The sequence below is a fragment of the Hylaeus anthracinus genome, unplaced genomic scaffold (genome assembly GCF_026225885.1).
Source record: "Hylaeus anthracinus isolate JK02 unplaced genomic scaffold, UHH_iyHylAnth1.0_haploid 3, whole genome shotgun sequence".
NCBI lineage: Eukaryota > Metazoa > Arthropoda > Insecta > Hymenoptera > Colletidae > Hylaeus > Hylaeus anthracinus.
In genome coordinates this window covers 9,962,585-9,988,127 of record NW_026535284.1, presented here as the reverse complement: position 1 = coordinate 9,988,127, position 25,543 = coordinate 9,962,585, and the positions used below count along the sequence as shown (strand labels likewise).

At 45.1% G+C, this 25,543-nt stretch overlaps 1 protein-coding gene across 2 annotated transcripts in view; it reads right to left on the bottom strand.

The window, feature by feature from the left end:
• Positions 1-3,031: 3,031 nt before the first annotated feature.
• The window catches only part of LOC128893427 (uncharacterized), a 51,404-nt gene continuing 28,892 nt past the window's right edge, over positions 3,032-25,543 (bottom strand). For both annotated transcript variants that reach the window (XM_054154334.1, XM_054154333.1), the window contains exon 4: positions 3,032-6,288. The gene's annotated coding sequence lies outside the window, so the exon portion shown is untranslated. The remainder of the gene's footprint in view (positions 6,289-25,543) is intronic.

Here is a 25,543-nt window from a genome sequence, read left to right as displayed (position 1 = left end):
AGGGACCTGACCCGTCGTATCAGACGCCAAACACTCCACTCCCACACCGCCGAGTCTCGGCGTCGGCCAACCTCGAAGCCGCCGCGTTCAAGTTTCGCTACGATAATTGCCTTCGCTTCACAGTCGCGCCCCCGACACCCGCAGCATTGGATAAAAGACCTCCCCCGCCGCCCTCTCCACTCTCGTTCCAAGCGAACCTGGGGTTGGAACCGAAGAGGGGATGGTACCACCGCGGTTGAAACTCGATAATGGGTTTCAGCCTCTGAATTTACGCGATTCGGATCTCCCCGTCACGGAAACTCCCGGATACTCCTTTCAACGTGCCTGCCTGTTTTCGAGAACATTGCCCCATTTCAATTTGGACGACAATGACTAAACGTTTCACCCATCGAGCGAAAAACGCTTCAGGCCAGCGATCATGGTTATGGAAAAGTTTGAAATTGGTGAACCCTTTGGTCCACGTAACAAAGGAAACTGAAGATTATTCGAAGAACGCTCTTCCAAGAGTAAACTATGAAAAAATAAGTGAAACTTTATTTTAAAGAAGAAATCTTTCATTCGACTCTACCGTGTTGATATGTAACACCTCGAATCGAGTTGAAACGTGGGGGGTGCACATAAGTGGCTTCGACAATCAGCGAACGGCAGAGAAAATCCCCCGTGGGAATCCAAGCGAGCGAATCGTAGCGGGATTGAACGCTTGAAATGGAATAATATCCAATAATCTGGCGGCTGAGAGAACGGGATAAAAAGGGACGTTTTATCGGAACATCACAGTAACCGAATGGTGCCCGACCATTTCCGTCAGGCTTCCGTTCGCCTGTCCTCCCCGTCCAACCTGGGCAAAATTAATTATCGATTTCGGATACGGGCATTCACAGCTCGAGGGCTTTTAATCGAAAACGAACCATCCGTCGCGTTCGTTTCCGTTCGAACGCGAATCGAACAACAACGCGGTCTGGAAGCTTCGCCGCTGTGCTATCGTCTCGTTCTTTTCAAAGGAAATGGAGAAAAACATACCTGTTTCGAAGATAAAACACACCTGTGAAACTCTCATTTTTATTTCTATTCATCTGCTTTCAGAGAACAGAATTTAAACAAATGTTTATTGCTCTTTGCAAAATTCTTCTGCTCCTCGCGTTAAAGAAATCTTTGGTTCTAGCGTTTTAGAACGGTGGATTTTTATTTTAATGGATTTTCATGGAGATGTATTGGAAACATGATTCTTTATTATTAAAATGAGATCTGAAAAACTGGAAGTAATTAAAGGTATTGAAACGCAACCTTGGATTGACGAAGTCGTTTCAATACGAAGCCTACACGTTGTCAATTTATCTTTTCAATGTGCTCGTTTATATAGCTCTATTTTTTTTAACCTCCATTTCTATTTGACGAAAATGTATTACCCTTGTCTATATACTTTCTTGTTAATATTCTTTGATATGTCGTTCTTTTAATAATGTTTATTAGTCCTTTGTCCTTGCGGTGTTCATTCGTAGGATCAGCTAAATAGAATAAATGAGGTCTTCACATGGCAGATTGACAGAATAATGTTTATGACGAATAATAATATTTAAAAATATATTAGAAGAAATTGTTTCTATTTGCTATAAATGGAATTTAAATTTTGATAATACATATAAGTTGACCTGCGAGTCATTCGTAGGATAAGTTCTGGTATGTCCATCTACCGGTGAACATACCGAACTAATTTTGTAAATATTGGTTCTTCAACCTGTGGCGCCATCGGTGGGAAAACGTCCAAGTTTGTAATGAAATAGTCCGTCGATGAGTAAGGGCTAACTTACAGTTAACGTAAGGTCGATAATTTAATCTTAGTGGCGCCATCTAACGTCGACGTGCCCAAGTTTGTCGTGAAGTAGTTTCTTCTTTTTGCCCGTAGATGGCGCGACTAGAAGTAATTATCGGCATGTATTATAGACGTCTAGGAATGATTTCTCAGTCACAATTAAAATATTACAATGCTTCTGGTGTAATTATAACTTGCATATTAACGTAAAAATATAATTTATTAGAAAAATAGTAATGTCGGTAATTTTGCCCTTGATACTGCCATCTAGCCGCCGCGCCTAGAAACTATTTGACGACATACTTGGGCGTTTTGCCGTTAGATGGCGCAACCAGTATCGAAATACCGACATTTATATTTCTCGAATAAACTATGTTATTACATTAATATGCAACTTATCAATTACACCAAAAGCATTGTAATATTCTAATTGTGTCTACATTATGCAATAAAGCTTTAAATAGGCTGGCTGTAGCATATACATATACTAAGACAGAACTGACATTATATAAGCTTGAATGGTTTGGCATAGCAATATATTCAAAAACAGAAAATCAGACTATCGTGTACTATGCTTGGAATAGTATAAAAGTTGGTATTTTGCAGAACAAGTATAATATAATAAAAGTTTTTAATGTCGGTAATATGTTTCTTTGTTCTGCCATCTAGCGGCAGAAAGGGGAAACTATTTTACGACAAACTTGGGCGCTTTGATGTTAGATAGCGCCACTAGGAACTGTGCGACAAGGATAGATAGCTCACGCTTATGTTCTCTCTCTCTCTCTCTCTCTCTCTCTGCAGCTAACGCGGGTTGAACCAAATGGCGCCATATACTAGTTTAGAATGGCACTGTTTCTCAACGAACTGGAGTGTTTTGATGTAGGTTTTGTTGTTTGAACTGAAAATTTAATTCCAGTAAATTAATTGATTTTTATCAGATAAGTTATACGATTATAAAGATAAAACTACTATTCATTAAATAATAAAGGAATATGTGAGCGATTCGAAATAATAACTGTCAGCACCCAATGTTCTATCTTGACAGTGGACACAAACATTAACGAGTAAATTATATATAAACTATTTATCATATAATTTATAAGGAGAATGTTATACACATTTAATATAATCTATTCGTTGCACTGATACCATACCACCAAGCTGAAATAACGGAAATAAATAGAAGAGAAGGAAGGATAGGACATTCATGCATAGGATCAATTGATTTCATTGTCAATTTTATTGAAACACTCTTTAGGGTACACAAGCTATCCTAGATAAGCATTAAGTATAAAAAAAAAAAAAAACACTGAACAACTGTTTACGGAATCACAAAGTGGATGTCTGTAATCCTTACGATCGTTAACATGCGCACTCGAAGGCACAACGATCCTCGACCCTTACGCATCGAGCATTTCACCATGATAACATTAATCACTGATGGGAACCGCCGCGCCATCTCGTCGCGATAAAACACAAGAGGAAAATGCGAGAAAATGATGCACCCAATGCCCTGTGAACAACTAGACTTGAAGAGAACCGAGAAAGAAGAATTGTGACAAAAATGCGGTAGGAAAAAACAAGAGTTACATGTGCACAAATAAAAGGTGTGGGAGAGATAGTCGTACACACTAGTTCTACAGCTCTGGATACGGGAAGCTCTACAGCTTCTCCATGGAGAAGCTCGAACGGTTCTAAAAGGGGTTCCCGTTATTACAGGAATTTTGGAATCTATGTGCAACGACTACAACGAAAGACTAGGGACTTTTAGGGGACAACGTGAACACTGGCAACACTGCAATCCGTTCTCCTGGCAAAATCTCGGCGAACCTCTGCGCACGTGATACTCGTTCTCAATTCCTGAACAATTATAACGCGCAGAGTTCCATCGTAAAGGGGACCGAGTGCCTTCTCCCTCAAATTCATTACGCAAAATAGAATGTTTATCATGAGAATCAAAAATCTACACCTTCTTAACGTTACGGGCTAGAAAACTTATGTTACAGAACTGTAAGAGCTAGTACGTCGTACGGATTAAACGTGTTCTTATCGTCAAACTGTTTCACCGACCTAATTGGTCACCCGCGGACTCCATGGCGGAGGCGGAGGTAAAATCGTCCTCCAAAATCTTGGTTGATTTTATTTCTTCTAAACGTATAAATGCACGAATCTCGCCTCGCTTAGTTCCACGAAATTCCACGCCCTCTATAAAACGGCTTTACTATTATCCACGATGGTTGTACAGGTGGCACGGGGGTCGTGTAGCGGAGGTCGCGCAGAATTTCTTCGAGCGAGAGAAGAAGGGGGGAACGTAAATTTCTCAAGTACATAAGGAGATATTGTGAAAAGCCTAGCCTAACCTAGTATACGCTTAACATGTACTTAAATAATAATCACAAAAGCGAGACCAAGGTCCAGAGCGCGTCGTGTGGCCAGGACCATTAAACGACAGGCGGTCTCGATACCTGACTTCCGATAAAAGAGTTCGTTAAGCGGTTCCCTCGCACCGTCTTGGGTGTCACAGGCCTTCGTCCACGTTCGTGGAATCGCCGGGACGGATGTAAATGCACTGATAACGGATATCTCGAGACTCCCGTTGCTGGCAAGTTTTTCAACCGACAACCACTCGCTGAATCCTCGACTGATGGGGGGAAGGGGGAAACACGCATTACATGTTTAATAGCTTAGGTTGGACGTGTAGAATCGTTGCAAGGTGATTCTAAACTAGGTTTCAACTCGCCTAAAATTGTATCAAAGTACGTATGTATATGCTGTGCACATATGGACAAAATGAGCTGTGGGACATGTAGACCCAAACGGAGGACTTACTGTAGCCAATTAGGGATCTACGAAGGCACCGTGTGAGTTATTTCAACCCATTAGTCGAGGCTCAAAATCAATTCTCGCGTAAAGATCATTTTGGTAGCATTCGCTGTAACGAGGGGAAGTACAAAAGGCACAGAGTCTCATCTTGTCTAATTTCTATCCAGCGAGTCGGGAGTGTCCCTATCCGCGTTATCTGCCAATATGGAACCGTAAAAAAAAAAAAAAATAAAGAAAACAGAGGCCTAATGTTAAATCGATACAAGACACTCCGTCGATAGAATATTATGCAACTTACGTACTTAATTAGCCCTTAATAACGTAAACAGTAAAGTGTAAAAGTATGACTTAAGTACAACCACAAAACTTGGTCATTATTATGGCATTCGTATCCTTAACTAACGCTCCTTAGTAGATTAAACTAACGGCGCGTTTTCAACGTGAATGATCTCGCTGCCTAGTAGCGTGTGCCTAGCGATTCCGTGATCCCTATGGGGCACGAGAAGCGCCTTCTGAGTCGTTCGTTCGTAATCCTCGCTTTCCCCTTCCTGAGAAGCAGTCTCGTGATCCGTAAAGTCTTCCATACGCTCACTCTTACTTTCTACGTTATCCTGTCTTTACGATCTTTTCGATATCTAAATTCGTTGAGTGTGCTCCATCCTCAGCAATGAATGGAAGCTGGATTAACACTGATCTTCGGAAACTCTGTAGCTACGAGGGTTGTTCAAACGAGATCTGTTTACTTTGACCTAATCCCTTACACCCGTAGTATTAAGGCAACTTTTCTAAGTCTTCGTAGGGGAATCCCTAGGGGACTCCAATTGTTCTCCAACACGCCTTGTGTTACGCATGTCGGTCACTTTGAGTACGAACTCTTGATTCGATAGCTACAGAGGTTTCCTTTCTTTCTAGATACAGGAATCAGAAGACCTTGTAGCTACAAAGGTAGCTTGAACAAGACTTATTTATTTTGACCAATCTCTCACAGTCATAGTATTAAGGCAATTTGCTAAGACGTTCTTCATTCTGACTAATCTCTCACATCTGTGATATCAAGGCCACTTTCTCAAGTCCTTGTAGAAGAATCCCTAAGGACTATTCTTCCAGACTCTCCTGTTACGCATCACTGTTGGTCCACTTCGTCTTCGAGTAGAAAATCTCGAGTAGCTACAGAGGTCTCCCTTCCCTGATCTGTTTCTCTCATTCTAGATGCAGTGATTCCCACTTTCAAGTCCCACTTTCAATCCTCTTTTCACCTTCATCTGTTACCTACTACCACCAGATGATCCTACCTCGTTCCCTGAAAGGGAGAACCACCGCAACTGACGTCTGCGCGACGAACGTTTCGCAAAAATTCTTTCTCTGTTCATGCAGATCATTCTAGCTCGTTCACGCTTTCGCGAGCCTCGATTCCTCGTAGAAAAATGCGACCACGGTTCGGAATGGTTCGATTCGTAGATTAAAAGCTACGCGTTCGAATGGCTGCCGCGGTTTATCGATTAAAAGGACAAGTGGTCGATTAAGTCGGCGGACACTGGTCCGTCTCCGTTGCTTGAGCTCTGGCTACGAGTTTTGATTAGTTGAAGACATCGGAGATCCATGGCGTCCCATTCGGACCGCTCTTTGCCTTCTTTCAGCCCTTCGTCGGTTCGAATCTGAAACAAAAGATGGATTTCGTTAAATCGATACTTATGGAACACCTTGTTCGATTAGCTTAGACCTGTAGGAAGAGATTCGAGGCGACAGTTGGGCCTTGATGGGCTTGACTTTGGGTTTATGGCTTCTCGATTAGCTCATATTATACTGAACAAGCTAATCTAAAGCTCGTCTAGCAGGCCATTGAAGGGCGAAACGAGGATTTCAAGTGGATTAGAGAGTAAGGTGATATTGTCTAGGAAGTGAATGGGGTAATCTTGAAGAGGGATGGTAGGAGTATGGGGGGTTAACAGAGGTAAAGTTTCAGATGTGAGCTTACAGACTCCAACTCTTGAAGATTCAAGAGATATTCACCAATCTGGCGAAAAACACTCTGTGAGAATGGTTTGAGGGTACAGCTCAAGTAACAAGTAGAAATGAAAGCCTCCAAACTCCACACGTTTAGAAGGCACGAGGCTTTAGCCTAAATGCTACGCGTATAACACGCGCTAACTCTTAAAAGCTACGAATGTGTCAATCGCACATACCTACTACGTCCTAAGGAAGAGCTCTGCCCACAAATCATCTAGCTCCCGTGTTGAGCAGCGCCAGGAGATCCATGGCAATAGGGAGAATGAAAACGCATACTTCGAAGTAGCGTGCTCGCATGATTCCTGGGCATCATCCTTGATAATCAGCTCTCGGAGCGTACCAATAATTTGACGTAATTTAATAAACGCGACCCTGGCTTCGCGTACGCGCGCCGGGTCGCGCGACTATCATTACCGACAGTTTGATCGTATCTGGCCAGTGCGTAATGACGATGCACCTAGTCACTGTGCTGCAGCACTGCTCGATCATCGGTCATGCAAATTGCCGATGCAGAACGCTTGGGCAGTCCTCGCTGTACCCATGGTTAGGTTCCCTCGCGTGGGAAACAATGCGTCGAGGTAGGCAAGCAGCGAATAATCGAATAAGAAGAGCCTGGTCGAGGATTCGCGTGGAGGTGGCGATTGGTGGAGTCGATCGACGTTTGGGTATATCAGACGATCGTATATTGGCTCGAGCGTCCAGGCGCAGTTAGTATCAGGAGACCTCCACTTCCAATTCCAATGAAAGCTGTTCGTAATTCGTGTACCGCGAAGATGAGACGCTGAGAACGCGACAGCTACGAAGTACGTGTAAATGAAATTCTATAGGCCCATCTAAATTAACTCGCGACTCTGATTACTCCAGATAGAATTCATAAGTCTCCCCAACAATTTCCCACGAATAATCGTACGGCCCGTTTCGATTAGTACCAGCAAACCTCTTACTTTTACTCCAACCGCGACGGTCGCGTTTTTAATTACATCTCGATACCTAGGATATACGTCCAGCGCGCAGAGATTAAGATCGTAAAGGATACAGGAGTTTTTGCTCATTTCACCAGCGAACTGTTACGATTTCTCGTTTTACAACGACTCAATTTCTGCCACGGACGGCGCACTTGAATTCATAATCTACCAAGCGCCATAATAAACGGCCCCTAGACATACAACCGTGCACCCGGATGAGACATCGGCGGAACAGGCGAGCGGAGAAGCGCTTTACGCTTCGTTTGAAATTCAATTGAAACATCAAGAATTTTAGTGATCCGCCGCGTTAAGCCTCTTCCTCGACTCTCCGCGCGATTGTGTAAAATAAATAATGAAGTATTGCGATTCCGGGGTAGAATTAAATCGTTATCGGGATGATTTATGGCACACGGTGGACTCTGCTCGTTCGTGGCAATTCGAGTCCATCGCGTCTCAGTCTGACGAGAGAGGGGTACCGTTTGAAAGGTGGAACGTCTTCATCAGGAATGTTTTTATCGGTTGGGCCAATTAAAATCCCTCGTTTACGATTGCCGTACCTAATACCTGTCGGCGTAATAACGTGCTTTTAATAACGACCAATCGCGCGTTCAGCATCCAGCGGCCGTGCCCCCTCGCTCCGGGGAACTGGATCGCGTTTGATACGTGCGTGTGCACGACTTTCATCTCTGCCTCGAATTTCCTGGAGCGTAGCCGCCAGAGTTCGACGCTACTCGTACAAATTGGAGAATTAACGTACGAGTGACGTACTCTGATTCATGGAATTGAACGTTAAGCGACAATTGACGGTGGTTTTAATACTATGGGATTTTATTCTTAACGGCGATTGATTCCTCGTGGAAAATGGCAACGAAAAGCTCTGTACCATTTTGCAACGCGAAGCTTGGTTCCGAAGGATATAAACAAGAAAAGTTTGCTGGTATAAATTCTGGCGCGCGTCATTTTGTATCCCCAGTCAGCTGACCACGCGCTTCCCCAACGGACGCTGCGCGACGATGAACGCGTAAAAACTTGAATTGCTTGTATCTCGGTAACGAGGGCTCTGATTGCAAAATGAAAATGGACTTTTTGATTTATATTGGCACGAGGATCCTGATGGAGAGCTGCACATTTTTCTTAGTATTTTGTTATTATTTATGGACGTATGAAAGGATGAAATAAAACATATCTCCGCAACCACGATGTCGATCCTAAATACGCTTCTATCCTATCACTAACCCAACCCAGAAATTAAACAATTACAGCCTCTTCAATCTCAATTTTCGATTAGCAATTGATACAGCAGATAAGGGCCGCGTTCAATTCCACACAACAAACCCGATGGTAAATACAACTTCGATATAAAAAAAATACACAAGGCCAGCAGCTTTTCAATCTCGACGTTTGATCTTTAATTGCCGTAACCTTAAACAGATTCAGCTGTCGAATGTTTCAACGAGGAATACCGTCGACAAATTGAATCGATAAATCTCGTCGCGAGAAACCATCATCGATCCGATCCAAACGTATGATTCTCCCCATCGTCGAAACAAGGAGAAAGAGGGAGTTAATAGAGCTATGCCGCGTCTACGTTCGCGTTAGTTTTACTCGTTCTTTAAAAAACGAGGAACCGAGACAAAGGACGCGGTCTCGAGGTCGACTTTGGCAACGGCAATCGAACGCATCGATAAATCTCGAGGCGACCATCGACGAAGCGATACCGCCCCAACGCAGAACGTTGTCGCTGCTCGTGGTGCATATTTGCGAATTATTTATCACCAGCCCGCACGTGGCAATTACGTTGATAGCGACGAAATAACTCATTCGACGATCACTCCGCGAAATTCGCGAGGCTTCGTTGCATTATTGCCCCCTTTCGCTGCGTAACAAAATGATGAAACACGGCTGAGAAAATGATCATTTTCTTCGTCATAAAAATTAGTTGTCGCTGGTACAAATATGATTTACGTAATGGTTCTGTCCCGTCTAGTGTATCTTTAAGGGTTGACGGATTAACGTTACACTGTTGGTAATAATATCTTGCGTTTTCTTGTATCTTTATGGATGATAAAGACGTTGCAGTAGTTGGCGCCAACTTTCCTGTTATCGTTGACGCCGAAAGAACTGGAATATGTTCTCAGCGACGAGGAAAAGCGACAATCGCGCTGTCTTCAGGATGTTTTCGTCGAGAGCGAAAAAGGTCTGGCATTTTTAGCGAGGCCACGCGTTCCTTTTCGTTAGCGACGACAAAAGGCCAGGAGGACGTCGTGCGAACGGCGTCGGTGCATATGTTCCGCCATACGTCGGAACAAAAACCCTTCTGGTGGTGTTCCGTCACTCGTATTCGCACAATGGGCGTGCATACGTTTATTTTTTTCGGAGACAATGTTACCGCCAGACCCGTCGCACTTTTTCGCCGCGTCATCGGTCAGGGGAATACCCTCCTGCGGCAACGATAAACTTAAATGCTAGGTTCTCCATGAGCAGCAAAAAATCGGCATCAATTTTATTTAGGATAAGTAAGGGTCTATGGAAAATTTTGTACAAATAACCATTGCATGGTTCTGTATTATTATTCGTTGCAAATCCATAAAATCTCCAGTCCACACGTAAACGCGGCTCGTTTAATTTCACGCTGAAGAAACGATGCACCGAATATCGAAGAAGCGCGAGTCCTACGCCAGTGCAGGGAGAGACAGACCGACGAGGAGGAACAAAGCGTCCCACACGCTCCGGGTATCATCATAGTCATATTCATACGGGAACGTAAGGGCATCCCAGGACTGGGACAATAGCGAGAGCCATATTTTTACGATGGCCGATTGCGACGCGCGCGTGCACCTTTGCGGCCACGCGACGGCATTAACAGCCAATAAAGGACTTCCTTTATGAAGCCTGGTATACCTCCTGACAGCTCTAGAAACCGAAATGGGTCACTAAAACACTTGACGGCGTCTAGACTGTACCGAGAACCTGGCAGCGCGAGTCCTCTCAAACTTTGAGGATAAAAAGTTGCGAGTCACTTCACAGGGGTTCTCATCGACACTCCAACTCGTTTAAATTAGAAGATTTACTAACAACAGCAGATTTAATAAAGCAGCTGCTGCAAACGTTATGGACTTGGTGTTAATTTATTTACCCGTTAGGAAAACTATCCTTTCATCGACTAGTGGAAGTTCGGGGAACTCCATAAACCCAGACTGGACAGCAGTCCCGAAGAAAAGGCGACCAGTGGACTCTACACGTCGCGCCCGGTTCTATTCCTCACGGCGAGGAATATCATTTCAAGAACGATTCGCAGTTCAACGACCGATCGTTTGCGAACCCCTTCAAGCCTGGCAGCCAGTCGGACGTCATATCTTAGCCACGATCGTCTCGGAGGAAACACTTCGCTTCGGGATTCGTTATTCTCGCTCTCTGCTGAACGCGATTCTTCGCAACTCCAATAATTTCGAGAAACGAATTGTCAGGAATCGCGGTGGTTCGCGCAGAGTTTGTTCTTGTTAATTTCTTCTTGTTAGGAGCACCGAGGTTTCGGTGCACGCGTACTTTTCGCGAAGGCTGTTACAGCGAGCTGGGCATTCGTGTCCAGGGGTCAGTAACCCGGGACCCCTTTTCGCCGGGGCCAGGATTCGCCAAGGGGGCCCCCGAGCTGAGCCAAACTTTCGGTAACGAACCCATTGTTATACCTGGCCGTCGTTTATCATGTTGGAGCCCGTGCTAACATTCCTGAACGTGTGCTCCTCGCTGAACCGAGGATCGATCCGTGTTCGACGCCAAAATTGCTAGACCGTACTCGAAGAAAAACGAGGAAGCAAACAGAACAGATAAAGTAGTGCCTGGAAGACGATGATACTTCGTGGGCTACTAGTTGTATAAAGAACGTAATAATTGAGCTTACACCGAATAAATAACCAAATTAAAGATAACCTCGTGAAATATTGGCATCTACTGACGCATTTGGTTATCCAGAAAGTTCGTGTCGATTTTTAAGAAACATTCAAAGACACGTTTGAATTTTGATATATATTTATTGAATTATGTATGTACCATTTCGTTCCACAACTTTTCCACCTTTTAAGGGGATGTCCACATGTTATTTGTTTTCAACCATTTCGATATATTCAGATCTGTACCGCCTACTAAAAATCGGCATGTACTTTCCAGACGATCCAGTAGAACTGACCAGCAAGAGCACATTTCTATCTAATGAATCGATCCGGTGCTAGCAGTGGGTCTATAGGTTTCGTTGGAGCGGTCAGAGGAGTTTGAGGAACACTGGGCAGGAGGCACCGAATATTTTGACCTACGCGACGCGTACGCTATCAGAGATAGGAACCAGTAACGAACACCGCAAGAATATTCCTTGCTTACCGTCTGCCTCGTACAACGACCCAGCTCGCGGCCACGGCCTTGTTTCCCGATCAGAGGTCATGCAGGAAGTCCTTTTGCAGAGTTCATACCCATAAGTTACCTCCGGCGGGCTTTGTCGCGGTCCCGTGTACCGTTTTCTACCATGTTATACTAGCCAGGCATACTAATACGCGGATCTTAGTTAAATCTCCGTCGGTTGAGCGCCGTGCAGGCCTCTCTTATCGGGAATTGAATTCGTGGGAAGAACACAGCCCCGGAGAACTTTGACGCAGCGATCTCGCTGACGTCTTGAGAGAAAAGCCACGCTGTAAATCTTCGGATACCCATTCAACGTACTCGCCGCATCCGTCGTTCAAAACGCTTTGGAATCAACGAGATCGCATTCAACGAGATTGCAACGGGATTGGGGAGATAGCGTTGGAGATTCAGTGTTAAGGTTGGTGGTGATTCGGGGATTTCGTGATGCCTTGATGGTGGTTTGTTGTAGGTTTGGATTGTAGGTTTGGCGAATATACTGTTGCGACGGTACGAAGATGCCGCACTACAGTTCCGAGTTACATCGTCGCGACGGTGCGAAGATGTTGCGACGATATGAAGTTGCGGAAACGAGTTCCCGCGCTTCCGGTTGCCAGGAAGCGGCAAACTTTTAAAATAGAAGAGAGCGATTCGAGAACTCCAAAGAGAGAAGACGTTTCGTTACAAGTCTTCAAGATTATCGTTATATTATCGTTATATTGTTTAAAAGTTATAGTTTGTTAATAAACTTTTTATTTAATTAAAATGAATTCTCGTGCTTCAACCCCCCGGCGCAACAATACCAACCCCCCAAGGAGAAGGAGGGCCCCAATGTCCCTCGTTCGCTTTACAGTAGTGCAAATATATCTTCATCTAGTGGCAAGTAGACACGCAAAGCAGCTTCATGGATATTTTTGTCGATGATTGGAATCAAAGTAGAGCCTGCGCAAAATTTTACAAGAAATACCTGTCTGGATGATAAACGCGCAAGCGGAACGCAAAGTCTCTCCTTTCGAAAGCACGCTCCGTCGAAGGAGGAAAACGCAGCAACAAATGGCACGGAACGAGAGTCGGAGAGCTAACTGCGAGGCACGTGCACGTAGGCGAGCGACCAGCTAACCCGGTGCATATGTCGATTGTGCCTTCCTCCCTTGGTGCACGCTGCACAAAGCGCATTGTTGCAATCGGTCGACCCAGATCGCGTGCGGTCGAGTCGAGTCACCTAACCGCTGGCCTTTTTCTCGCTCCGATTATCCTATCGCGGCACTCGCTCGTGTTGCACGCGTCGCTGCCCTTCGATTTCCAAGTTCGTAGAGGATCTGGAGACGGGGAATAACCTTTCGTCGAGAAAACTAGCGACCTCTACGTAATTCGGGACTGTTGGTTTACTCTGGTAGATGTAAACGCGTCACGATCTTCGGTGGAAACAATTGGAGGAGATTCACCGTTTAAATTGACTTTAAATAGGTAGGATACATCGTGCTTCAGAAACTGATGTGATCTTTGTGTGACCTAGGACAGTTGGAATTTATTGGAGGAGGTATCGATATTCTTTTTTTTTTTTTTGGCGCGAGGAAGGAAATTGTAAAGCAGTGACGGACGAAACTCTAGGCTTCGAATGAATCTGAACGTGTCAGTTGCGCAGTCTCGGGGGTTCTAAAGGACTTTAGCGCGCGCACCGCTAGAGTAATCATTACCGAAGCGTAGGTACCGATGGGGTATTAATTGACCGCGTACTTTCACTCGATGACCTTTATAATCGACGCGCTGCTCGCGATCGACACCCGGTTACGATTCATCATTGTCACCGGAGGAAACGTAATTGGACCTGGCGCAATGCATCTTTCTAATTGAATTTGCGGCATCGTTCATTGTTTCGTCAATTGTGAAACGGGACCAAGATATTCCCTTCTGTTCGGGTGATAACTCATGGCCAGACGTACTGGTTTCCTATTATTAACTCTACGTGATTTATAACGCAAATACCTTTCTCGTTTTCAAGTTTATCAATCCTGATTATATTAGGTGTACTGGAAAGTAATGTAGTTTGTGGAATTTTAAATACTTGTTTATCACACATCAGCTCATTGATTTCTATCGATACGGCATTGAAAATTTGCACACTAAATGGCAAAGGGCTGTCGATAACGAAGGCGATCACATAATCGATTAAATATAGAAATTTATTAAAAATTTGTTTGAATTTAATGTAAAAGAAACGACATTACTTTCCAGTCTACCTAATATTTCTCGAAGGCAGGATCTACCTTGAATCACCCCAACTTATAAAATGGTTCTTGATTAAATTATAAGAAATCAAACTAACATTTATCCGTATTAATGTAACATTAACACGCAGAGAGATAGCATAAATACCTTCTCAGCGTTTAAGTAAATTAATAAATCAACAAACCACCGTAATGGCGATTCCTATTAAACAACTCGATGACCCTTCCATCCACCCTGGAAGACGTACCAAGAAATGCATCTATCCATGCATTCGAACCCTGAGAATTCATCGAGCAATGATACAAATCGAAAAAGCAGAATGATAACGTTCTGGGAGGGTACTATCGTCCCGCTGGGTTCGGTAACCGATCCGCTTACTAATTGATAGTTCGTTTCTCGAATCAACGGCGGGGCGTAGTTTATCCTCCTCCCACCACGAGCCAAAGTGCAGCCGCGTTGCAAAAGGTTTCCGTTTGATTTGCATTGGCGGGCATGCGAGAGATCGCGGCCACGGTATCGGACGCGCTATTTGCAAATATAATTGCACTTGTTCCCTGCGCGTCGGATGCACGGGGTTTTTAAACCCCTTCTTCCTCCGTCTGCGATCTCCATGCGGGCCCCCGATAGCGGATGGGATTATTACGGTGATTCCTTAATCGGTGCAATTAATACTGCGCCGTTCGCGGATCGTTTAAAAACGGGCCTCCGTTCAGGAGTTCTTCCAGGCTGGGATAGGCGACTTCAGCTACGGATAGATGCCTCGAGTTGGAATGGTTAATAACGACAAGTCCCACCGTTTCGCCGGGCGGACTGCGTTTATGGTAATAAAATTGCTATCGCTGTTACGAATTACGGATGTCGGACAGGCTGAGTCACAGGGAGGTTATGTTGCTCGATTGCTCGATTCAGAATTCATGGGCTTGGTTTACTCTGGTATGTAATTACACGCTTGTAGGAAATATCGATTTTTCGAAAGCGTATTACTGGAGTTGATTGAAAAGTGAATTGGAAAGTCCTGTAGCATTTTGCAATCGGAGGTTTCCTCGACGAGATATGGGCAGGTGAAGTTTGCCTGCGCGTGGCGCTGGGATTCACACTGATGAACTTGCTTATATCTTGTTAACGGAGCTTTGGATTGCAAAATCGTACAGGACTTTTTGATTCCTTTTTATACAAGGAATCGATCTTGAAGAGATTCAACAACTTGTCATCACCCTACCTATATCTATGTACATTAGACGCGATATCACTGTTTATTTCTACTCTGTACAAATAAAATACTTGTAAAGAAGATTAGCAACCTCGAAACATTCTACTTGGGTCGAATTCGATGTTTCATGGCTGGACACCGTGTATAAATAGAAGGAACCCGCGCGCGCATATTCGTCCAAGTTTCTACGTTCGCCTGAGCGGCGAAGGTCACAGTTAATCGACCGCGCGATACATAGTCACTCTGGTTACAAGCGGGAAAAGTAACGACCGCTATAATTGCAGCCCTTCGCTTCCGTTTCAGGAACGAAGCCCGTGCAGCGCGCGTTTACCTGCGCGCTTCGGTTGCGCGGAGAGATTCTAGCGCGGTTTATCGGCTCGAACTCATGGGCCAATGGCAGAGGAAGGAGAGGAACGAGCGAAATATAAAACGAGAGAACGTCAGTGAAATTCCATCGATTTCCTCGCGGCTGGGAAAACGATCCCCCGAAGTGGAACGAATCGAAAGTGGAAATTGGCGCACGAGGGGAATCTGCGGGGCACGTCTGGGGAGGAAGTACGTCGATGCGAATGGGAAAAAGAGGAGACGAGAGGAACCACACCGTTATCGTTACTAGTTTCTTTGCATCACGGAAAAATGCCTGTCCGTTCTGGTAGCGAGATTTTTATCGAACACACTTTATCGTAAACACCTTGGGAACGGGAGGAGTCACTTCCGGCTTGGAGCGTTTAGTATATAGTCGGATAGAAAAGTCTGGGTTAGGTACGTAGACATTACTTAACGTTGGGTAACTTTCAAGAACGTGGTTATATGATTCTTATTAATTATTAAGATACTTTCGAGAATTACTATGGTCCAAAGTGATATAATGAATTAACATAAATGGGCCTCAACTATGTTAATAATCAACCTCCCAACACCTTGTAGCCTGTCCTCTATGGATTGAAAGAAGTCTCGATAAGGCTTAATGACGAACATCAATCTTCTGGAGCTTCAATAATCTTAATGATCAACAATCTTGCAAAGTAATCGGCTGATGAGAACGGAGACTGAGTCTAGAATTTTCTCTATCTCAGGGGCCATCTCTAATTCGTCAGACTATACATTCGAAACTTGAGAATTCAGCTTGGAGCCTGATCACCTTTCTCTGCGATCGTCTAACGACCCCTTAGGTCTTCTTCGATCACGTATGCCGAATTAAAATAAATTGGTCTCAACTATGTTGATAATCAACTTCTCAGCCATTGTACCCTTTCTTCTTGAAATTGAAAAAAGGGCTAATAACGCTTAACGACGAACATCAATCTTCAGGAGCTTCGACAATCTTAACGACCAACAATCTTGCAAAGCAATCGCTCGGCGAGAACGGAGCCTGAGGCAGGACCCTCCCAAAAAGAGGAACTAATTCGCCAAACTATACACTCGAAGACTCAACGTTCACGAATTTACTAACATTCTCCTACTATCTGACGCTTTCTCAGACTTCTCAGATTTTACATACGCTAAACTTTTTCCACGTAGATTTAAAAAATCGACTACCTAACCACGTCGACGATCACCTTCTTCCCACCATTCTTTAGGCTTTCTTTCACAAATTGAAAAAAAAGCCCCAACAAGCCTTAACGACCAACATCAATCTTCAGGAGCTTCGACAATCTTAACGATCGACAATCTCGCAAAGTAGTCGCGACCTTTGCTCCTCTTCAGTCTCGGTTAAAAAGAAAAGGAAGAAACGGCGAGTCGCGAATCGACGGTAGCCACGATCGGTATCTCTCGTTTCCCGTGTCCCGCTCGAGGCCGGAAAATCGATCACCGTTACGATGTAACGCGGCATTTCGAACGCGGTGCGCCGACCCGAGGAATCGGCGTTCACCGATCCTGGCATTCGTACGTGAGAGAGGATAACGATAACGGGAGTGCAACGCCTGGGAAAACGATCCGCGCGTTCGTTCGTCTTCCGTGAGATGTGAAACCCGCTCCGCGACGGTGTAATACAATGTTATTTATTTACCGCGCGGAGAGTTACCGGCGGACCGATTAAACGATCTTTAGCTCGCGGCCCCAGGCTCAATGACGACCGTTCGTGTAATCCGCTCGCCGGTTTCTCCCGCTCCCATTCGCTTTTTACGGTCTTCGGTAAACGGAAGCCCTGCGACGGCTCTTTTTTCTCAGGGTAAACAAATTGAATTTTTGTTTAAATGGCCCGAGGAAGTAATCGAGGGATTCACTTGAAATTTTATGTAAATTCACGCGACTCTAACGTCTTTTCATCTATGATACTATAATTCATTGGATTAAAAATTCATTTGAAAACTTCAAACCTATCATACAACTTAGACAAACGTCTTGACTAGACATACAAGGTACAAATAGTCATGGGGGAGTTATCGTATGTAAGTGGCTGTATATCTGTGCTGCTAGTGACCAGTTACTTGACCAAAGCACGAGGTATTTGAATGCAAGTAGTTGGACAAGAAGACGCTAGTAGTCACGTATCGACGCGGTGCGATTGACGAAAGGTTTCGCCGCTTCTCACAGTGTCACTGGGTTACTGGATAATTTTCCAGACGAGTAAGCGCGCCGCGTGAGAGCGAATTCAGCCAACAGCGGTGCGGCAACGAGCGCGATTCGTTCGAACGTGCCTCGATACCAGCGCGCGGGGCACGAGAGCCTCGTAAACCATTGCGTGACCATAAAAATCGAACGGAACATTAGCAATTCACTCGCGGAGATATGGGTCGCGTCACGCGCGGTTAATTACAGCACCGAACTGCCGCGAACCTCGTAATCGATGGACTACCTCGATATAGCGACGGATCTCTACCTCGATGTAACGATTACTTGGGAATATTACACTTTTACAGAGATGTTTTATTGGTCGAGTGGTTTGGTTTGATCGATGTCTGGATAAAATAAAATTCGCCCTATACAGTATTAACTGGCAAGCATCAATTCTCAAACTACGAAGATTCTTTCTCTCTTCGTCTGTTCAACGAAAGAATTTTGATTCATCCTAAAGATATCGACGACAACATCAAGTAACGATTCTCTGTAAGCTGCTTTCGTACGCGAACGCGATTCAATTAATGCCGACAAAGTTTCAATCCCGAATGGAATGCTGCCGCCGCGCCGCCTCCTGTCGCGATTGCTGTTCTGGAAAATTTTCCAGTAACCCAGTGACACCGTGCGGCGAAACCTTCGTCGGGTTGTTCCCATCGGTGCAACACCCGTTTCGCTGCCGATACGATCTCAACGGTACGAACTTAATCCGAACGGAATGTCAATTCTGTTTCCGCCGCGTAAGTAGACAACACGAGTTCTAATTTACCTAGCTCCAGGAAACTCGATGATATACAAGGCAGGCTACACGTGTCGAACACAGGAGAAAAGTGTAGCGCTCGTTTCCACCTTGTTGTAGCAACAGCAACTCGCCATTTATCGTACAACTACAAGGAGTAAAAATTCTGTTAGCCTTGATCCCTGGGTAATCGAACACTCGATCGGTACTAGGAGCGAAATTACTGAAAAGATTCAATTGTTCGCTCGAGGGACTACCTACTAGACCATGATATTAAATTTGTTCTTCGTCTAATTCAAAACATTCTTTTCCTTAAATCGATCTAAATAAAGTCTGCTTGATTCGTTCGGTAGTTCGAGGTAGAAATAATTGAGAAAACACTAAAGTTCCACAAGAAAGCAACACACGATCGACTGGTCTATGAGTCTTGGGAGGGTCAATGTCTCTAGTCGGTAAAATTGTAAGATCGAGCATCCTCTTTTCTCAGAGTGGAGTCTTCGCGTGCACATGTCTCGGGATCACGCGAATCTCGTATCCCTGGTGCTCGAGGTGAAAAAGGAGGTGGGAAGGAGATCTGTCGATATATTAGTTATGCCCGAAGCCAGGTGAGACGAAGAAGCGGCGGCGATCGCGAATTCTCCACTGCCAAGGCGGCTCAAGGCGTGGTCTGTCCCTTTACTTTGCCTTTCTTCTCTTCTGACGTTAGGCTCGCATCCTTGCGTCACAGGGTGTCCCTTTTGGGACGGTCCCCTTCGATCTAGTCCCTTGGAAACTTTCCAGAGTTAAAAGAGGCGGTACAGTTTTGTATTTTTCCTTTCACTTCTGGTACTGAAACTGTACAGTGTTACTATTGAATGTAATTGAGTAACGAAGGAAGTAGATTAAATAAAACAATCACGTTGAAGTTAAGGAGATAGAAGTATCGTTAGGTTGAAATCGATGCAAGTTATTTTATAAACAGCTCCAGAAGATGAGATTCTCATTGAGTAACCACCCAGTATAGAAGTAGGTTCGACTGGTTCACCTCCGTGGCTGGCAACAACTAACGAGCAGCTGTCGGTAAGAGTCCCGGCGACAATAACCCGTGCATTTTATATGTTCCCTGGTCGTGGCCGCGCGCATCGATGCATCGATCTTGGCTGGCTTTTTCCTGCGCTCGGGGACGGAGAGATAAGCCCCAGCCGCTTCTAACTACCCGTCATTAACGTTATCGATGTTTCCCACTTTACACAATCGTCGATATTTTAAACGCTCACACGATTTTCCCAATGGTCGACCATCGCACGATCTTCGTTCTCCTTCCTTAGCGGCAAGGAAAACCTTCCATGGATGACCATCTCACTCTTTCAATTATCTCGCACATTCCCATTTCTACATATATTTAATTCCATTTAATCCTTTAATATTCTGTAGAGCTGTACGTGACAATGAAGGACTCTCATCGTTGCTACGATGTAGAGCGTTTTGTTGGACCACTTTTGAGCCAGCCTGTATAGACAACGAACACAGACGTCAGAGCAGCGTATGGAGAAAGGTGTTCATCGATTCCCGAGAGAAGCCAGACGGAAGCTGTCGAAATTCCAAAGGGCTGCTACCGGATTGCGACGGCGACACGGGTCCACCTCGCGTTCCCCAGAGGTATTCCAGCGATACGTGGAAGAGTCTCTGCGACTGGCGGTTACGCATTCCGTAAAACCAACGGCACCGTCGTCTGGTGAAATTCTTGCACCAGTAGCGACCGAGTGACGCCCTCGAGAGTGAAATTCTGGCCCCAACACTCGCTATAGTAAATAGCGAACCCGCGCACTGATTATTTTTATAATGGAGTTCTAATAGTCACCAAAAGTAAAGAAAAGTAAAGAAACAAACCTAACTTCCCTATACTCTAATTTAGAATGCTTTCACTGGTATGAGGTCGTGGAAGAAACGACTCGCCATCGGAGGACGTGTAAGTCAGTCTGGAAGCCTCGCAGAAAGGTGATAATTGGCATTGCCACTTGAAACATTCGTCACGGTCAAAGTTAGCACCGAGAGACCTTGGGGAGCGCCAACATCCGGCCGAACTTGAGGAGATCGCCGAACCGCGATAGCTTCGTTCATCCTTCGGAGGTTGGCGTGTTTAACCGCTGGTGAAATTCGTGTACCGATTGTTCTCGGGCGAACCATTTGCGAAGGGAAGCGGGGCGTCGACGAGGTCGTCGCTGCTAACCGTAAAACCTCATGGTTTCGTGTCGTAAGCTGAGATTATGCAATCTTATGTTCGCCTGATACGAAACGTTCGAAATTCAAGATTGAGGTGACAGACCTTGCTCTGGAATAAGTAGGTGTCAGTTAGGAAGGTTGCAGGTTGAGTGGACTCTAGTGAAATCATTTTTACAACAGACTCTAACAGAAAATAATTAAGTGTGTTGCTGGCTGGACACCCTGTATGCGATAATATAATGCCGATATGCATCTGCGTCTACGTTTTGAACTTCCATATATAGGGAGCGCGCGGAATTCCAAAGAAGGATGGGGGGGATTCAGAACGCACCTGCCAGCCGCGGTTCAACCAGCCGGTAAGAGTAAAAATTCCCCATGAATCCGCGCGAGCGAGGCGCGTTTTTACTCGGAAATAATGCGGATTTGCTGGAACGGGAGCGAAAGTCTGAATAATTCATGATCGTCTCCCGCGGGTGTGACGAAAGAAGCGGAAGGGCGTAAATGATTTCCAGCCACTAAACCGCGAACCCCTCGCAAGAAGCATCGATAAAATTCGAATAACGCGTCCGAGGCAGTTCCTCTCGAGCGTGGAGGTTCGTTGGAGCTTTTCCATCGACTTTCGACGAACGTGTACCTTCGCGGAGATTTTCGAAACTCCTGGAAGTCTCGATAAGCTTTGCAGGGGATTCCCCGTCGAAAAATTACGATACTTCAGGACTGTGGGGAAATAAAACGATTGGAGGAATTTGGAAGATTAATTATCGTGGCGAGTTACTCAATTTTTGGAGCGAGATTGCTCGTTTTAGTCAAATTGATGAGAAAATGTTTACGTACACTAGGTTTGTATTGTTTTTTAATAGTGTTTTTACTTACTGGCGACGATACTATTAAAAATAAGAATGGAAAATGTTGATATAAATAAATGTAAATAATAATATTTGTACTGGTTATTTGTAAGATTATTTTTGCCAGTAAGTAGAATTGGATCGTGCTGGGTCAGACAAGCGGCCTTCGTATGTTTCTTCACGGAGTGAACGAAATAAGGCAAACAATTACCTATAAATTTTTCCACTGCACCAAAATCTATCCTACATGCCTTACGAATAATCTATCGTACATGACAGCAATCTACGTAACAAACACCCTTCCGATACTAAGCTGTACCCTTCGAGCCTACAGGTTGGCGTATCACCTGATACTTCTCCAAATGATAAGGATGACAAGTATCGACGTCGAGGCGAGTTCGCGAATCTCATTTAACTTGTCGAGTTGTGCAGACTTAACATCCAGGCCGATAAACATCTGTTGTAATCAATTCCCATAGGAAACAAACACCGCGGAAGCGTGGAGTCGTCGTGCGTCCGGACATGGACGCTCCACCCGTGGGGCCCCCTCGACGTGTCGTGAACCCATCGATGGTTATCGTCGACGAAGAAGCACAAGTGGCCCGTTATGAGCGGATATTACGTTCGAAGATGCTCACGGCATCGATTCACCGATTAGAATATCGATTAATATCGGCACCGCGACGTTATCGACGACCGATCGGCCGCACCTGGCCTCCTATGGGAGACCATAGGAGGGCCCCGCGGACGCAACCGGCCCGAACAACACGGTAGGAGGAAGTGCAACGCTATTATTGTATGCTAAACAATATGCCATATAGGAAAAAGCAATTCATCCGCGACGTTCGTGGAAAGCACGATCGCGCGAGAAGGCTTTTCCTCGACTATTATTATTGGAGAGGTTTGGACTACTTGTTTGGTATTATTCTGTAAGTATTTTATGGAATTATCACAGAGCTATCCCCTATAACGGCGCTACCAGGAGGTCCAACACACAAGCAGTCGATTTCTTACAAATAAGTGTCGAGCGAGGAGACCTGAGACTCTCAGCGAGGTAAATAGGAGGAAACGTTTAAGCTAATTGGACGAGAAGGCAATAAGAAGAAAAATTTGAATTTCTCGTGGACGAAAAAAAAAATAATAAATAAAAGAACCGGGGAGGGTGGGCCCTCCGGGAGCAGGAAATTAAGAGGGATGCGCAAATGGATGGAAAGAACTGGTTCGGCCGGGTGCAGGAGGAAATAGAAGCAGGCAGACGTGAATTAGTCGAAGAAGCGGAGGATGCAGGAGATTGGGATTCGTTTAAGGTCTTGGAATCACTTTGAACGTTAATCATCCGCTGAGACTCGCTGCTGAGCGCCGGAGCGTCTGTTTAAGTAACTGCTTCGGGTACTTGAACAACTTCCATGGCGAACCTCCGTGGAAATAAATTTCCGCGCGTCAAACTAATGTCGGTCTGAAACAAAACCCACGACCTACTTGCGTCCTCGTTAGATCTGGGTCGACCAACCTGAATCAGAGAACATCCGACTATAGCTTGTTTTCTGAACTACACAAATTTTGAAAGACTCGATACCCGATATTTTGAAAAACAATCGGTTACACAAGCGTCGTAAATCATCGACAAAGTCGACTCGACGGTGAAAGTAGTCCAAACGGTTAATACATCATTTAAGAGCGGACGTCGAGCACGTTGTTCGATTTAAATTGGCGGTGGGCTGGAAATCTAACGATGATAATTACGATATGAAAATTTCTCTATTGAAGCCGAACGATACGGATCAGAAGAATTAATGATCTCGACTCGCGATTGGCCGGTCGGCTCTGTCGCCCCTTTAATTTGAAAGGTTAAAACGCGGTTTAACGAGACGAATAGATCGTCGTGCTGTTAGTTCCCAGATCGGTCTTTTTGAACGACGCTTTATCTTCGACTCTGATTGAAACCGTTTATCGATTTGTATCGATAGTATCCTGAGCGTTTTAATTACGCCTACTAGGGAGTTTCGCTGCGATAATTACAAGTTTGATATGATTCGGAAACTAACGTTAAGTTTATCCTGAAACAGTGATTCTTGGAATTATAATTTTGTAAGTTTCTATGGTTTAATTTGTGTAGTCGTAGGAAGAAATAAAACTGAAAGGAATAGAGGAGTTCCATAGGTTCGAAATACCCTGCGGGTTACTCGAGGAAGCTCGAGGTCGGTAACTTTCGTTCCTCGTCGATAGAACGTCTCCCCGGCTGCCGGGCGAACCTGACGAACCTAGGTCTTCGACCCTTCGGGCGCCACAGAGGTGTACGGCTCTCTCGCACGGGGCTATGGTGTGCAGCCACTTTGCCACGACACAGCCATAAACATCTCTGAATGGAGACCACCCACCAGCCTGCACACTTCTCGGAACTGCACTCGCGCATTTCACAAGAACACCAAAGGCGCTCACCGGTGCGGCGAGGCACTTCGCTTCCACTTTTGCGTGGCTCTCCGCCATTCGTACTCGAAAAACCTTGGCGGCCGTTTCGCGTTGAATAGCGCGAGTCGAGAAACCTCGCGGTTATCGATTTTTATTTTCTATCCATCTATCGGTGAATTTAGCACTCGTGTTCGGGGAAATTCACCCTCGGAGGTAGGACAATTTCTTTGACTTTGCACGAACTTGAGAAAGAAACCTTTAGAAACGGGAATCCCTTAAATATGGAGAAATGTATCGTAACTTCTCTTTGTGCTTTGTATCACAAATTCAGAGCACCCTAGAAGTCCAAAATTTCATAGTTTCTGGACACTCAACAATTTAAGCCACAAACTTTCCATGCATCTAAATTTAAAAATCTCGATTCCTGTGCTCGCGAACGGAATGTTCCGACGACTGTAGCACGCATCAGGTCCTTCGTTCGCAAACAGGCGATCGGTGAGGCAAGAAAACGCGAGTCGGAGGCAGAACGGAGGTGAAAAAAGGAGACGGTAGAGGAAGGAAGCAATGTTGTGGATACCAGCGCACAGCAAACACCGGCGAGTTTGATTTCACGGTTAGTCGTAAAACACGGTGCTCGGCCGATTCTGCGGAGCGGCGGAGATGGTGTTCGGTTATGCAGGTGCTTTGGGCCTCGCAGAAGGTGTTCCCGTGGATTTTATACGGGGCAGCGCGCGTCCGATGAAAAAGCGGATCACCTCTGCTCTATCGAAACGGCGCGAGAGCCCCTCTTCCCTATTCCGCGGATAGAAGGCGAGAGTAAGAAGGTGGGATCGAGTCGTAAAGCAGCCTCGCCTTCCACGGTGGAAGTGTTACGACGATCGCGGGCCGACTGGTTACGGGTAATCGAACCGTCTCGATAGAAATCGTTAACGAAACGCCAGATGCGAAAGCGAATTCCGCTTGTGCTTCGTTGCATTTTTTATCAACTTTACGCTGATATTTATACAAATTTTGTTTTAGATTAAGATCGATGTGTATGATGCGTTAAATTTCGTTTTGAGAATGTGTTAAAAATGTCATATAAACAAAAGCCTTAAATAGTTTACTTCTCGAGTTACAACAATTAAATTCCTGACCTGTTCCTAAATCGATACCTGTAGGGTTTCGCAGGAGTTTCGCGGCGCGAAGCGTGAAAACCAAGCGTTCAAGAGCCCCTCGAGTGGCTCATCAATTCCCACTGGGTCTGATCTTTTCTCTCAGGCGAGTCCTGATGCTCATCTTCGCGGCGCGATTAGAAGCCAAGCTAGCTAACTCCGTGGCGCAGTCCGTGAAACGGCGGTAATCTAGCCAACAAGTATT